The 16,629-nt window shown below is 42.1% G+C and overlaps 1 protein-coding gene and 1 non-coding gene across 7 annotated transcripts in view; both read right to left on the reverse strand.

Moving 5' to 3' along the window:
• APP (amyloid beta precursor protein) overlaps nt 1-16,629 on the reverse strand; it is a 285,965-nt gene that overhangs the window by 35,614 nt on the left and 233,722 nt on the right. The gene's annotated exons all lie outside the window — the stretch shown is intronic.
• LOC136152568 (U6 spliceosomal RNA) lies at nt 15,139-15,245 on the reverse strand. The gene has a single exon (XR_010660244.1). It is a non-coding gene; the product is annotated as a U6 spliceosomal RNA (small nuclear RNA).

Genomic DNA, 16,629 nt, shown 5'->3' on the forward strand with positions numbered 1-16,629 from the left:
AAAATTCAGACTCCACTGTCTGAATCGGGGTTTATTTTTCTTTAGTGGTTTCTTGGACATGGATTTTACATGGAGCATGCTTTGTCCATTTATGGCAACAAAGTATCCCCGGGGAGATACAGACATAGCTGCATGTCATGTGTGAGAACATTCCTTACTGCAAGTGATATTTTCCTGAAGCATCATTTGTTTCGCTTAAGATGGAGGATACAGAAGTCCCTTGTCAAGAGAAATTTCCTTTTGACTTTCAAACAACACAGATCAAAGAACTTAGAATTTACCCATGGCTGTCAGAAATCAAGAGATTCTGATGTCAGTCAGGTTCCCCGGTTTCTAAACACAGAGTGAAGAGTTCCCTTTCATGTTTCCTTGTAGAACTTATGCCAACATCCTGATGGTATTTCCAACTACATTAGGAGTCTTGGTTCCGCCTGGCTGGGTAGTTGGGAGCCTAAGCAATCCTTCCGGGCAAAAATATTCTAAAATGTAGCCTAAAAACCAAGTTTACGTATCACAGGAAGAAATCTCGTAGTATGCTGTGTTGAGGCTGTAACTCGCGTATATAAAGAAATGTCCTTGCTTTGAGGAAATAACCCGTGGTGAGAAATTTAGCAGTAAAGGGCCAAGATGTCTGCAAGTTAATTATTTACTTTTTCTTTAAGGTACAAAATTACTAGCTTTTATTTTTTCCCAGCTTAAACATTTTTTAAATTTATGTTTGGCTGTGCTGGGTCTTCACCGTTGTATGTACTTCTTGTGGTGGCTTCTCTTGTTGCAGAGCACAGGCTCTAGAGCGCAGGGTCATTAGTTGTGCATGGACTGAGCTGCTCCACAGCATGTGGGATCTTCCCGGACCAGGGACTGAACCTGCATCTCCTGCACTGGCAGGCAGATTCTTTACCACTGAGCCACCTGGGAAGCTCCCCTTTCCCATCTTTTTTGCAAGTTATTTTAAAAAAGAAAAAGAAAGAAATTTTATGCAATGTTTTCAGAACTATTCTTCAAGCCTGGAAGTACATTATTATAGAAAATTCAGGGACTTCCCTAGTGGTCCAGTGGCAGGGTTTGATCCTTGGCCAGGGAACTAGATCCCACGTGCTGCAACTAAAGATCCGGCATGCTACAATGAAGACTGAAGATCCCACGTACCACAACCAAATAAATGAATAAATAAATAAACATATAAATCTTCAGTACTATGGCACTAAAACTGTAGTGCCAGCTTTAGTGAAGGGTTTCCCTGATGGTCCAGAGGTTAGCAATCTGCCTTGCAATGCCCAGGACACCGTTGTGATCCCTGGTCCTGGAAGATCTCACATGCTGAGGGGCAACTGAGCCTGTGTGCCAAGACTACTGAAGCCCAAGTGCCCTAAAGCCCGTGCTCTGCAACAAGCGAGGCCACCACAATGAGAAGCCCATGCACTGCAACTAGAGAGTAGCCCCCTCTCACCACAACTAGAGAAAGTTCGTGCATAGCAATGAGACCCAATGCAGCCAAAAATAAATTCTTAAGAAAAAATGTATATATATAGTGAAAATACATGCATGTCCAAGAATGTAAGCAGATACAGGCTGTATGTCTTCTACAAACTAAGATAAAAATAAATGTGATTTTTATGCCTGTATCCCTTACACAAAAGTTAATTATTTCTTGTGGTCTTCAACACAGCAAATAGCTATCTCTTCACATGCTAGAGGAAAAACTGGCTGTCCTGGGCTAGTTGAGAGATGTATGCTTTTATGGATAAGCTCACGGAGTTTCAAAGTAATGATGATTATATAGAATTTCTGCTGCACTGGGTCTTTAGTTGCAGTATGTGGGATCTAGTCCCCTGACCCGGGATCAAACCTGGGCCCCTACATGGGGAGTGTGGAGTCTTAACCACTGGACTGCCAGGGAAGTCCCCATGATTATATAGAATTTTTCTCTTCAAACCTGTCTCTAAGAGCCTAACTTCTCCAGCATACGGTAGAACTTCACTGTGATTCCTCTTTATATAAAAATGTAGTTTGGTAGTAATTAGATACAGTCAAATTCAGTGCAAGAAGTAGAGAAAATAAAAGAAACAATAATTCACTTGCCATCCCACCAAGAGCAATTTTTAAAATAGTTTTTCACTCTTTAGGGAATTAGCTATTTCATCTCATCCCATCATCACTTCATTATTTAATTTTTATGACTGTGGTCAAGGAGACTGAATTTTTCAGGAATAGGGAAGAAGCTGCCTAGAACTGGAGTTATCAGATTTGAAGACGTAGAGAGATGAAATCAATTCCTCTCCAGTTCCATTCTATAGTATATATTTCTCAGTTCTATGGAAGGTTGTTCTGCACTGTGGGTCCACATTATTGTTTATTTTTACTCCAAAGTCCTCAGCTATATAGTAAATTGGAAACATGAAATAAAACCTGAGGTTTGCTCTATCTGGATCAGTATCACATTTCCTTTAAAAAAAACTGCTCATGCTTTTAGTGAGCACAAGAAAGGAGGAGGAAGATTATTTTCACAAAGTACTCAAGTGACAGTTTAACTGCCCGTGAATACATTTTTTATAAATGCACAGTCATTCTGGCAGCTGGATACAGTCCGAGCACATATTTCCCTGGAGCCGTCACTGTGGGTGCTGGGGTGATCCGGGCACACACCCCTCATGTCCCCTCTTCTCCACCTCGACTCTGGGCTCCAAACCAAATGAAAGCGAGCAGCTGAAGATAAAAACATCACCTTTACGTCTGAGAAGGGCCAGGCCCTTCCCAGCCCACCGGATGCTTTCTTTGGGGAGTGAGTCACAAACGCACAAGGCTTGTCATGCTGTGTGCAGACTGGATTCCAGCTCCACTTTGTACCCCCAGCTGCTCGTGACAAGGGAGGGGTCTGAACGCAGGCCCTACCCTGTGTCCTGAGCAACTTGCTCACCAAACGCGTGGTCGTGTCTGATCTGCGTGCCTGGGATCTTCCAGGCAAGAACACTGGTTGCCACTTCCTTCTCCAATGCGTGTATGCATGCTAAGTGGCTTCAGTTGTGTCCAGCTCTTTATGACCCCATGGGCTGTAGCCTGCCAGGCTCCTCTGTCCATGGGATTCTCCAGGCATGAATATTGGAGTGGGTTGCTGTTTCCTCCTCCAGGGGATCTTCCTCACCCAGGGATCGAACCTGGGTCTTCCGCATTGAAGGCAGATTCTTTACTGTCTGTGCCACCAGGGAAGCCCTGTCTGATCTGCACCCTCTCCCAAACTTGTGAGAGGAATCTTTCTTACCTGGGTAAGGAACATCTTAGCGGGACGAAAGGAACCCAAAGAAATGGACAGCAGTACCCCTCTCAACAGCTAGCAGTCATCCTCTGCTACGCAGTCAATATACTGCATGATAACTGATTCATATCTGATAAATGCTTGCTTGACTGAACTCTAAACAGGCATACCTTGCTTTACTGCACTTCACAGATACTGCCTTTTTTTAAAAAACAGATTGAAGGTTTGTGGCAATCCTGTGTCAAGTAAGTCTTTCAGTTCCATTTTCCCAATAGTATTTGGCCACTTTTTGTCTCTGGATTACATTTCAGCAATTGTCACAATATTTCAAAGTTTTTGAAAAATTCTTGGATATAATCCAAGTATTATATTTGGATGGTGATCGGTGATCTTTGACGGTACCATTGCAAAAAGATTCCAACTCAGTAAGGCTCAGATGATGGTTACCATTTTAAGCAAGAAGGTATTTTCTAGGCAGAGTAAGTACGCTGCATTTTTAGACATAATGCTACTGCACACAACAGACTACAGCATAGTTTAAAGTGGCTTTTGACATGCATTCCAGAAACCCCAAAATTCACATGACTCACTCGATGGAAATATTCGCTTTATTCTGGTGGTTTGTAACTGAGCCCACGATATCCCTTAGGTATGCCGGTACTTTGAAGGATGTGAAGGATTGGTTAGCAAGGCTGGCTAGCTCATGGTAGAAAGCAACATTTTCAATATTCCTACATGGGTGACGTCACTTCCAAAGAGCCTACAATTTATGCTGATTAGGATAAGGAGCACAGGCAAGTGTGGATAAGATCAGTACAAATCATAGTGGAGGATGCTCCTATTCCTGTAGAGGACTTATCACGTTGTAGACATGGTAGTTATTTTGAAAGGTTTATTTATACAGATTAAAAAAAAAAAAACCACACCAGTCCTCTATGCTCTTCTGCGTACTGGCCTATTTGTGTTTTAACAGAAAACTGGTTCTGCAGGGAACATTTTTCGGACAGCAATGGTCCTTTATCTCCTGCATTAGAGGACTTTGGGATCCTCTTACAATGTAGGGGGAACCAAGCCTGGCGATGGAAAGTGCTTGGCATCTGAGGCTTGGAGATGGGTGGAAAGTGACTGTCTTCAGGGAAGTATTAATAGAGCAGATGAAGAGGCTGAAAGGACTCACTTTATGAAAATTAATCTGGAGCCAAGAAAATTAAGCTCATTTTATTATTAATTAATGAGCTCACTAATTTATTTATTCATGCATTCAGCTGTTCAGTAATCCTACCATCTTCCAGGCCAGTGTAGGAAATAACTAAGGTGGTTTCTTATTACTCAGAGCTCAAGGCACCAGAGAAACGATGGGCAGAAAAGTAACTCCTATACAGACGCTATGGTAAGGGGTGTGGACAGAGCAAGAAAGAAACAAACTGGGACTTTGGGGCCAGGATGGTGACATTACAGGTTTGCTAAGGGAGAGCGACGACAGTCCTAGTGGATACAAGTACATGGACCAAGGGACAGAGGATGGGATGCCTCTGCCTGTTGGGACTCTTCTGGTTCCTGGAACACAAGGGAGATGAAAAGGGAAGCAGCTTAGACAGAAGCCAAGGACTTGATGTTTGTGGGATATACACAGGGTGAAGGAATACGCTTACCTGCGTCAGCAAAATACAGATTAAGGGAATTCCATGTGTTAAGTGAGTGGCCTGCAGTTTGTTTTTAGGTAAATTATAAAGAAAAGGACAGAGGGGAAACCTGGGTATTATAAAATCCTAAAAAGACATGTCGACATTCCAAAATGGGGAGGATAGTGGGCAAGAATGTACACAAGTGATAAAACCAGAAAGACACTAACTGACGTGATACGAAGAACAAGAAGTGTTACTTTGTAGGTGGTGGGAGGTGTGAAGGGGGGATTGTGACCAGGAAAGGAAAGAGGTGCTGTTAGGTGGATGGTTAATATCTGCATTCTTGACCTGAGTTGTGTCCATCAAAAGAGCACAGGTTGGGGGCAGAAAGACAGGTTCTCTTTAGGCGTGTGGAGTCTGTGATACTCCATATCATGGTGGAGAGGGTTGGAGGCCCTGGAACTATGCTCTGAAGAACTCCTGTAAATGCTGCAACAGCCCACAGGGAAGCATGAAAGAAAACGAGAGGTTTCCCATTTTCCTAGGTATTTTGGGAAAAAAGTTCACATCAGATTCTCCCAAAGGGCTTTATCATGTATTGAATTCTGCTAGATAATGAACAGTCTCATCCGTAGTGAAATGTCACATACTTAGTGAAAATTCTTTAGAGAATTTTGCCATGGTTAAAAACAATGTCAGATGGTGGGTACTGTTAAGAACTACAAGTAGCAAAATCTTTTGTATCCAAAGGCAGAGTTGTGGGTCTTTCCCCTCACCCTGCTCTTAAGTCAAATCCTTTCAGTATGAGCACCTGTGAGATGATTAAAAAAAAAAAAGCAACCTTATTTTTTATGCAAAGAATGAATGAGAAAATTGTGTAGGAGATAAAAATAAAGTGGAGCTAACCCTTTTGGTAATTTACCTTTGAATAGGCTCTCCCTTCAGACAATGATGAAGTGTAAAACGGGGGTGTAATCACTTGGCCAGCTCTCCTTTGTCAACTGGGAACCAGAGGTGTGTTCCATTGAACATGTTGGAAAATTCCCCAGATAAGTACGTCCTCACCATCCTATGCGTGAAACAACCGCTTCCATGATAATGCTGCCTGCTGCCCCCTAAGGGAGATCTTGCCCTAGTCTTTCCTTCCAAACTGTTTCTAATCTCCACACTTCCCAATCCTGGCATGAGATCTCATCCAAGCCCCTGACGCTCTCCCTGCTGAAAATTTACATAGAATTCTAGCAATTTTTTTTTTCCTTCAAAAAAGCTGCTTAAATGTGATAGTTTCATTTCAGCACTGGTAACCTTTTTCTTTCCTCCACCCTGCTCTGAAATAAAAAATAAAAAACTCAGAAATAAAAACAAAAAACAGACTTCATCTTAAATTACAATATACTGTATAAAGAGTTACCAGTTTGGTCTCAGATTTCTATTCTCTCTCCCTTTTACACAATCAAACTAAAAATATAACTAGCTTTCTCTGAATATACAGTATAAAAACATGATCATCTTCAATAAAATATAATTAACCTCAAAATTTAAAGCCCTTGACACTAATTATCACAGGTCTCCAACAGCTTACTGTGTGTGCGTTTGTGATGTAAGCAGTCTTTATTTGAATAAACTTTAAGTTTCAACAACAAATTAAAAAATGACTCACAGTACAGGGCATTTATACATGTCTTTTCATCTTCCAAGGGCGCTAAACATTAATTAACCCTGGCTAATTAAAACAGTCAGAGTTTACAAATTTACTCATTAATCAGCCTCAAGCAAATGCAAAGCATTTTTAAAAGTCTTTCACAATTTGAACCAATTACATATGGAAATTATTTTTTTTAAATGGAGAGGTCATAAATAAAAAAGAGAGGTCATCAAAAAACACGCATGCAGTCCTTGACTTAAATTTGATCATGTTTTAGAAAGAAACTTGGACAATATTTTGGAACTGCAGGAGTCAAAGGAAACTAAAGATAAAACTGCCTGAGACTTCCCTGGCGGTCAAGTAGTGAAGACTGCATGCTTCTACTGCAAGGGGGCCTGGGTTCAATCCCTGGTCAGGGAACCAAGATCCTGCCTGCCTTGCAGTACGTCCCCCCAACAAACCAACGAAAGCAACTGCCTGGAATGGGATGAATTGTGTCCTGCCCCTGAAATATACTGACATCGTAACCTCCAGTGCCTATGAATACAACGTGATTTGGAAATGGGATCTTCACAGATGTAATCAAGATCAGATCAGATCATACTGGGGTAAGGCTCTCAATCCAATATGGCATCGAGAGGAGAATCGATGGGAGTAAGGTAGTCATACTGGTCATACCGGAGAAGACACAGAGGGACAAAGGGGAGACGCCGTGTGAAGACAGGCAGAGGCTGGAGTGGTGTACCTACAAGCCAAAGGACTGTCGGGGATGGTCGGTAACAGTAAAACAAGAAAAAGGAATAAAACAGATAATCCTCTAGGGCCTTCAGAGGGAACATGGCCCCAGAGACACTTAAAAAAATTTTTTTTAAAAATTTAATTATTTTTATGACTCTGCTGGGTTTTCATTGCTGCAACGGCTTTTGTCTAGTTGTGGCAAGTGGAGGCCACTCTCTAGCTGAGATGTACAGGCTTCTTGCTGTGGTGGCTTCTCTTGTTGCGGACCATGGGCTTTAGGGTACCCAGGCTTCAGCAGTTGTGGCCGTGGGCTCAGTACGTGCAGCTCCCAGGCTCTGGAGCAAAGCTTGGTAGCTGTGGCACATGGGCTTGGCTGCTCCGTGGCATGTGGGATCCTCTCGGATCGGGGATCGAACCTGTGTCTTCTGCATTGGCAGGTGGATTCTTTACCACTGAGCCTCCAGGGAAGCCCCCGCAGACACTTTCATTTCAGACTTATAGCTTCCGGAATGGTGAAAGAATAAATTTCTGTTATTTTAGGCCACCCAGTTTATGGTCATTTGTTTTGGCAGTCCTAGGAATCTGTAACACTATCTCAGTAAGTGAATACTGGGGCTTCTGCAGTAGCTCAGTGGTAAAGAATCCACAATGCAGGAGCTGCAGGAGACATGACTTTGATCCCTGGATCAGGAAGATCTCCTGGAGAAGGAAATGGTAACCCACTCCAGTATTCTTGCCTGGAGAATCCTATGGACAGAGGAGCCTTACAGGCTATAGTCCATGGGGTCACAAAAGAGTTGGACATGACTGGGCGACTGAGCACACACAGAGAAATCAGTAAGAGAAACAACATCTAAAAATCCATCATATCAGGGACTTCCTTGGTGGTCCAATGGTTAAGAATCTGCCTGTCATCTCAGGGGTCACGGGTTCTTATCCCTGGTCTGGGATTAAGATCCCACATGCCACAAAGTAACTAAAGCTGCAGGCCACAGCTAGAGAGAAGCCCTTGAGCCGCAAAAAAGGATCCTGAGTGCCACAACCAGGACCTGACGCAGCCAAATAACTAAATACTAAAAATTCCATCAAATCCTTCTAGGTTAAGGGCAGGCTTTTGATACACCCAAGTGGTTTTATATTTGAAGTTCACAGAGAGTGGAAGACTGCTGATGAGAAAACTGGTTGCAATGACTTAGGGTAGGAAAGAGGGAAAACTCTCTCATGGCTTCCTTCGATTTTTTGAGGCTCTAAGAACCCACACGCACTAAAAAAAACGATGAATGAGGCATACTGAGCATGGGGTACATTGGATCTACCCCAAAGCATGGTGTAGCCAACCGTTATGGGCCAGATTGTGTTTCCCCCAAATTCACATGCTAAAGCCCTCACACCTGACTCTACGTGGAGAAAGGAGCTCTCAGGAGGGAATTAAGGTAAAATGAGGTCATAGGGAGCCCTAGGGGAACAGGCCTGGAAGCCAAAGAGACACCAGAGATCTCTCTCTCTCACTCAGGTATAGCGGAAAGGCCCTGTGAGGGCGCAGGGAGAAGAAGGCAGCCATCTGCAGACAGAAGAGAGGCCTCAGGGGAAATCAGACTTGCCAAGGCTTTGATTTCGGGCTGCCAGCCTCCAGAATGTGAGAAGGAATTCTGTTGTTTAAGCTACCCAGGCTACGGCAGTTTATCACGGCAGCTTGAGCGCTCTGGACACCCACCTCGTCATACCCAGATCAAAGGAAGACCAAAGGTCAGAGCAGCTTTCTCTAAGGGGTTTTATTGCTTTCTTCCTTCTGTTTTTTTTTTTTTTTTTTTCCTTTTTTGGAAAGGTGATAGCTGAAGATGAGAAAAGGAGGGTAAACTGCCGGTGGGTCACTAAGAATGCATACTGAATTTCAGGTCCTGCCCTGCTCATAAAAATGACAAGGAAGTGATCTCTGGCAAATGTGAGGCAGTCCAAGGTTGGAGAGAATACGTGACCTTCGGGGCTTTTCATTTTCTTTACTTTTTCTGGCCATTTGCCAAGAAAATTCTCAAGTATTCTCCTTGACTACCTGCCTTCACTCCAGGTGAAGGGGAAAAACCCAAACGACCATTTCCTCTGTGTCTAAGACATTTGCAGTTATGCCATCTATTCACTTGGGGAGAAAAAAACAGATGGTGTATGATTTCTATGCCAAGTCTCCACAGGAGATTTTTTAAGAAGCAAAAAATATAATTTGCATTCCCTGGTGGCTTAGATGGTAAAGAATCTGCCTGCAATGCAGGAGATCGGAGTTTGATCCCTGGGATGGGAAGAGCCACTGGAGAATGGAATGGCAACCCATTCCAGTATTCTTGACTGGAGAATCCCATGGACAGAGACGCCTGGTGGGTCACCAAGAGTCACGCACGACTGAGTGACTAACACTTTTACTACTAGTTTCATGATCCCAAAAAATGCATCCACTGTTGATTAACAGAGGAGATGCTCTTGGGTTTCACATCTGGAGTTGGTACCCACTGTTCCTTCTCTTGGTAATGTTCTGCCAATTCTCTAAGAAGACACACACTTCCTGGGCCAATCTTAGGTTCCCTGACAGTCCTCCGGAATTAAGCTTTACTATTTGTCACTTAAAATGCTAACAACTCCAGGTGTACTATGTTGATTTTCCCTTTCATCTCTTATTAAAGTAATATCACTTTAGATTTGAAGAGAGCCTAAGTGAGTAATTTCTTTGAGTAAAACGTCAGTATCAATAATAGAAAGTGAAAAATCTAAAGAGGGAAGAAAAGATTCCGTTAGGTAAAAGAGTAAATTCACAGTTTCTGAAAGAGCAAATAAAAGAGGAAATGGGGAAAATATTGAAAGCGACAGCATTTTCTGACTGGAGCCTGCCCTATGCTTGTTCATGTCTTTCAGATACAGTTAATCAAAGTTAATAAGCCATTTATGCCCATCCCTTTTCACAGCTAATAAGAAGTCTTAACGTGGATAAAGAAAACATAGCCATCCATCCTGTCACACCTAAACAAATTCTCAATGAATTTGAACTTCAAGGTTAATAATGCTTCACTTTAATATTCTATACAATCACTGCTTTGGAAATAAGCGCCACTAGAAATTCACATGGTAAATTTACCAAGACGTATTAATTTTCCATGACAACAACTGTCATTCTTCTGTGTTCAAGACCAACATAAATATAATTTAAACCTTTAAGAATTCCTTATATTTTTGCTGTTTCATATAAGCGTACATTTTAAAACTTTTGAATATTTAAGAATCACCTGGGGAGGTAAGGGGCTTCCCAGATGTTGCTAGTGGTAAAGAACCTGCCTGCCAATATAGGAGACACAAGAGAAGACCCAGGGCTTTGATCCCTGAGTTGGGAAGATCCCCTGGAGGAGGGCATGGCAACCGTTTCCAGTATTCTTACCTGGAGAATCCCATGGACAGGAGCCTGGGGGGCTACAGTCCATGGGGTTGCAAAGAGTCGGACACGACTGAAGCAACTTAATTTCTCGTCTCATACCTAAGAGGAGGAACCTCAGGTATAAGAAAGCGTCTCCATCAAGATGGAAAGAAGGCACTGATGTGTTGAGAAATTGGTTTTCTGACAAAAGGAAGGCAAGAAAAATAAAGCAGACACTTAGCCTATAAATAGTCTATAAACTTGGAATATCTACTGGCAGGGCTTGAATACTGGATTAAAAAGGAACTCTTCCCAGACCCCATCTATTCCCACTTCTCCTGAAACAGCTTTTTTTTTTTTTCTTTTCTGTTTTCCTCATGATAACTGCCATTGCCAACAACAATCTGAAAATGTTCAGATGAATTCTTAGCAGTACGTGTTAGTCGCTCATTTGTGTCCGACTCTGCGACTCCATGGACTGTAGCCTGCCAGGCTCCTCTGTCCATGGGATTCTCCAGGTAAGAATACTGGAGTGGGTTGCCATGCCCTCCTCCAGGGAATCTTCCTGACCCAGGGATGGAACCCAGGTCTCCTGCGTTGCAGGCAGACTCTTCACCACCTGAGCCACCAGGGAACCGAGGGGGCTATTCCTGTAATTATTACTATTATCCTCAAAGCACTTAAATTTGGCTGGTTTGCTTCAAGAGTTCATTCTCACTATTAAAAAAAAATTGCAAAGAACTTGTTTCGACAGACAACAACCACCTTAAAAAAACCAGGAGGAGGGCAGCAACAGTGCATTAGGAAGTATCTCCTTTCTTTTTTACAGAATAACAAAGAAATTGAGAGCTCTAGGGTTACAGGAGACTATTAAATTTTGGAAGGAAAAATAGAGATGGCCTAACAGTTCACTGCTCATTTAGACTCAGAACTTAAACCATTTCCACCTAAGTTTCTTGAAATGTTTTCCAGCCAACATCACGTATTGCAATTTCCCTACAATTTTAGGGGCACTGAACTCCAAAATGAGAGAAATATAAACTGAAGAGGAGTCTTGAGAAGGGGAAGCTAGGTCTGCCGCATGTCATTTGTCCTTTGTAGTTGCTTTAAAGGCTGCGTGTGTGCCGTGTTAAGGGGCTTCAGTCATGTCTGACTCTTTGTGACCCTGTGGACTATAGTCCACAGGCTCCTCTGTCCATGGGGATTCTCCAGGCAAGAATACTGGAGTGGGTTGCCACGCCCTCCTCCAGGGTGGGTCTTCCTCAGTGGCTCAGATAGTAAAGAATCTGCCTGCAATGGAGGAGACCCGGGTTTGATCCCCAGGTCGGGAAGATCACCTGAAGAAGTAAATGGCAACCCACTCCAGTATTCTTACCTGGAGAATTCCATGGACAGAGGAGCCTGGCAGGCTACAGTCTGTGGGGTTGCAAAGAGTAGGACATGACTGAGTGACTAACACTTTTGACTGTCCTCCAGGGGATGTTCCTGACACAGGGATTGAACCCACATCTCTTATATCTCCTTCATTGGCAGGCGGGTTCTTTAGCTCTAGCGCCACTGTTTTAAAGGCAGTGATGGTTATTTACAAAACAAGTACTGAGGGGTTTCAAGTGATGGTGGAAATGTCCCTCCCCTCTCCACAGGTGGGCCAGGGTATCTGGAGGAAGGACTATGGCGAGTATGAGCAATCTCCTCCGGGAGATAATGAAGGGCAGGGAAGGCTGGTGTGATGTAGTCCATGGAGTCAAAATGAGTCAGACACGACTTAGTGACTGAGCAACAACAACAGTGTCAAATCAGAGAAGACTGTACATTTTAATCAGGGAGAGGCAAGTGGTTCCAAAAGAAGGTCACACTCATCCACAGACGAAGAGCTTAGAAGTTCCCTTCCACTTAGCTTGTTGTGAAAGGATATGGCAGATTTTAAACCTATCAGTTTGATAATTTAAAAACTTATGTTTTGACTTTTAGTATCTGATCATGAGAAGGTGTGCATCTTTTCATCTAGGACTACTTAGCAACTGTGTATCTTTTTCTGGGAAGTGGAGATGTTGTTGAATTAATCAAATATATTTTTTCCATTAGGCTTTTGTCAAACACTTTTTGTGACATACACTTTTCATCATGTGGATTTAGAACATAACAATATGGGAAAATCTAAATGGCTTATAGGTGAGCTAGAATAGATCCTCACTTATTTCTGAATTTTTCATAAGTTGAACACATTCTAAATCAGCAATTCTTAAAATTCTGCATGCATCAGAGCCACCTAGACAGTTTGTTAAAAGTCACATTGCTAGTTTCTCAGCCCAGCATCGCTGTATCAGGAGGTCAGGGGTGGGTCCAAAGAATGTGAATTTCGAGTAAGTTTCCAAGGGATGTTGTGGCTTCCAAGAGCCACAATTCTTCTAACTGAAGACAGGTATTTGTAATACCTACTTGTACCCAGTGATTTGTTTCAAGGGAAATGAATGCAGAAGAAATCTGATTCACACCCTTCAAAGAGCTTATAATTAGCACATGGCAATTAGTTGACGTGTACACATCCAAGTGGGCTTTTCAGGTAGTATAGTGATAAAAGAACTGCCTGCTGGTGCAGGAGACCTGGGTTTGATCCCTGGGTAAGGAAGATCCCATGGATAAGGAATGGCTACCCACTCCAGTCTTCTTACCTGGAGAATTCCATGGACAGAGGAGCCTGGCGGGCTACAGTCCGTGGAGTCTCAAAGAGTCAGACACAACTGAGCAATTGAGCATGCACTCACACACACATCAAAGCAAGAGCAGACACACATAATATATAAACAGTACGATCAGTGGACAGATGCTCTGTGCTAATTAAAGTTTTAAGGGAGAGGTAACAAGAGAGTTGGGGTTTTGGAAGCTCAGAAAGATCTCAAAAGGCCAAGACTGGGCAGATGGTACAGCATATTTAAACATATCCAGGACTGTGTACCAAAGATCAGCCTTCCTGGAGGCTCATGAAGATGAATAAAGGGGGTAACTATTTGCTTCACTTGTCCAAGGTTATTGTGAGGATCAAATGAGTCTCAAAAAAGAGAAAAGAAGAAAGAGAAATAATGGAAAGCCAGTCATCAAAAGACACCAGAGTAATAATATAAACTTAGGGAAAAAAATCTGCAAACTTTTTCATTAAGTTCTTTTTTCTTTCCTCTTGTATTCTTTTTTCTCTATATATTTGAGTGGCAGTAAATAAACTGTGACTTTGCAGTCATGAAAATGATTCTCTCCCCTGGCCCGGGAGATGACTTAATGATGTGTATGATGTGAAGGGCTCCAGCCACTGACATTCACAGAGCTAATCTCTAAGTCGGATCCCTCACAAACGGTTAAGACCTAGCTGAGTATTATTATCTTGTGTTTTCAGAGAAATGTGTGCTTGTTCTGCACAGAATAACCGAATGGCAATTATACAGAAGAAGGCACATTTGTTGTCAGTTTTCATGCGTTTGCATATGATTTCTAAGCCAATGCAGAATACAAATGCACAAAAAAATCCTGCAAAATGCACAATGCGGCTGACACTAATATCCTTTATGAACGTGTTCACATTGACTTAAGTATTCAAGGGTGTTGAGTCTTTGAGCTTGGGAAGCATTTATTACTGAGTAACATATGCTAAAAGAGGGCCATTTCTTGTACCCATAATATTTTCAAAGAACAGGTGCTGAAGCTGAATAAACAGCTTCCAAAATCCAGTTCTGTTTAACTTGGCATCAGCAAGGAGGGAGAACAAATACTACTGGATACGGAGACACCAGGATAGATTCTGTCTCTAGTCTTATTAACCGGCTGCATGACCTCGGGCAGATCATAGTTTCTTTGAGCCAGTGAAATGATGGAGCTGAACCGGTTGAAGACTAGGTTCCTTTCTCCTCTAATTATCTTAAATAAGTGATGAAGGAAGTAAGGAATGGCTGCCAGATGATGCTACCTAATGCCAAGAGACATGCGATCAACATCCCTCAGCTTAATGAGAGAAGCCTCTCCTTCAACTGTGTTTATCCAAAGTCTCCCCAAGCAGATTCCAAATTATTCAGGTATGAAAGATTGTGCCCTATACCTGCAAAATGTCTGGCATCATGCATATCATCTGTTTTATGGGGAGAGTGTAATGAATGCTTATTGCAGATCCAACATCCTTGGATTAATTTTTGAATACCTTTGCTATTCACAATGGCAAATGATAGAAATGTAGACAGGGCTACTATTACTGTGAAAAATAAACATAACACAAATCTTACTATTTTAACCATGTTAAGTGGTTAAAAGTAGTTTTGGTGGCAGTAAGTATATTTACGATCATCACCACCCTCCATCTCTAGAACATTTTTATCTTCCCAAACTGAAACTCTGTACTCATTACAGATTAACCCCTATTCCCTCCTCCCCCAGACCCTGACAACCACCATTTTACATTGTCTCTATAAATTTATTATTCTAGATGCGTCATATATGATGGATTGAAAACATGGAAGCTTTCATAAATTTGCATTTCATATTTATGCAGGAGCCATGTTAATCTTTTCTGTATTGTTCCAATTTTAGTACATGTGCTGTCAAAGTAAGCATCATGTTATACTTCTGAAGCCCTTTAATACTTCCTTGAAATTATTAAGAGTGGTGACAGAGAATTAAAGCATTATCTAGTGATAGCTCAGTGGCAATGATAAAATTAGTTTTCTTTTTATTTGACTAAAGCAGTTTGATTAGAAAACTCGAATAATGTAACAGTTATAACTATTACCAATGTGTCATATATAAAAAATTTTAGGAAACTGATTTTTGGTATCATGGAAAACATAAACAGCAGGAAGTATATGCTATCAGGTCATAGTCATTGAGGTAAAGAAGAAGTTTTAATGTAATAAAGGTCGCAGTATGAATGATATGTTTTCAAGTTGAGCCCCACCACAATACTTTTCTTATAAGTCACATCAAAAAGGCTATTTTGGCAACTTTCCTATACATATGTGGACTGTCATTTGAGTGTGCGTGCATGCACGCTAAGTCGCTTCAGTTCTGTCCAACTCTCTGTGACCCCATGGACTGCAGCCTCCCCACCAGGCTTCTCTGTCCATGGAATTTTCTGGGCAAGAATACTGGGAGTGGGTTGCCATGTGCTCCTTCCCGATGCAGGGATTGAACCCGTGTCTTTCATGCATGTCTCCTGCATTGGCAGGCAGATTCTTTACCACTAGGGCCGCCTGGGAAGCCCATCATTTGAGAGCAATCCCATCTTAATTATTTCAAGCGTCAGTCGTCATCAACGAAACAAAGGCAGGTTTTTCCAAAAGAGTCACTCATTTAGAACTTCAAACAGCAATTTCTCTCTCAACGTCTCCCACCCTTGCCCCAAACCTAGAATGTGAAATTTGGTTTGCTTCCAAATAAAAACAATCTCCTAAATAAAAGAGTATAAAATGCTAATAAGTATAATCACATTAATATGAAATGGTCCCTTTGGCACTCCCAGCTCTCCACTCTTCATGCCTAGGGAAATTCTTTATAACTTGGCAAAGCTTCAGAAGCAACTAGCTCCCGCTCCAGCTTCCCCTTCACTCTGCCAGCCTCTGAAAGAGAAGGAATGAATTGTTTGGCGAGGCAGGCAGGCTGGTTCAGCCTCTTGCTTCTGAGAGGCATACTTCCTTCTCTCAGATGACAATGTCTCTGGTCTCTATTGACCTTAGGAGCAGCTTTAGCAAGTTCCACCTTTAAGAGGAAGCTGAACACACAATTCCTCTATTTGTTCTAAGGGTATGGGCAGACTCGTCTAAATACCACCCAGACCAAAAACAAAGATAGAGACGTGTGAAAGACACGACAAATGGTCACTATCTGCTGTTCCACAGAAATAATGAGATTAACTCATGCTTTTATGAGCACATGTAGTTATAAATATATTTATAAAACATTTTAAAACATTAAATAGGCCATTTTCAATTCACTGTCTTAG

The sequence above is a fragment of the Muntiacus reevesi genome, chromosome 21 (assembly GCF_963930625.1).
Source record: "Muntiacus reevesi chromosome 21, mMunRee1.1, whole genome shotgun sequence".
In the NCBI taxonomy this organism is placed as follows: Eukaryota; Metazoa; Chordata; class Mammalia; order Artiodactyla; family Cervidae; genus Muntiacus; species Muntiacus reevesi.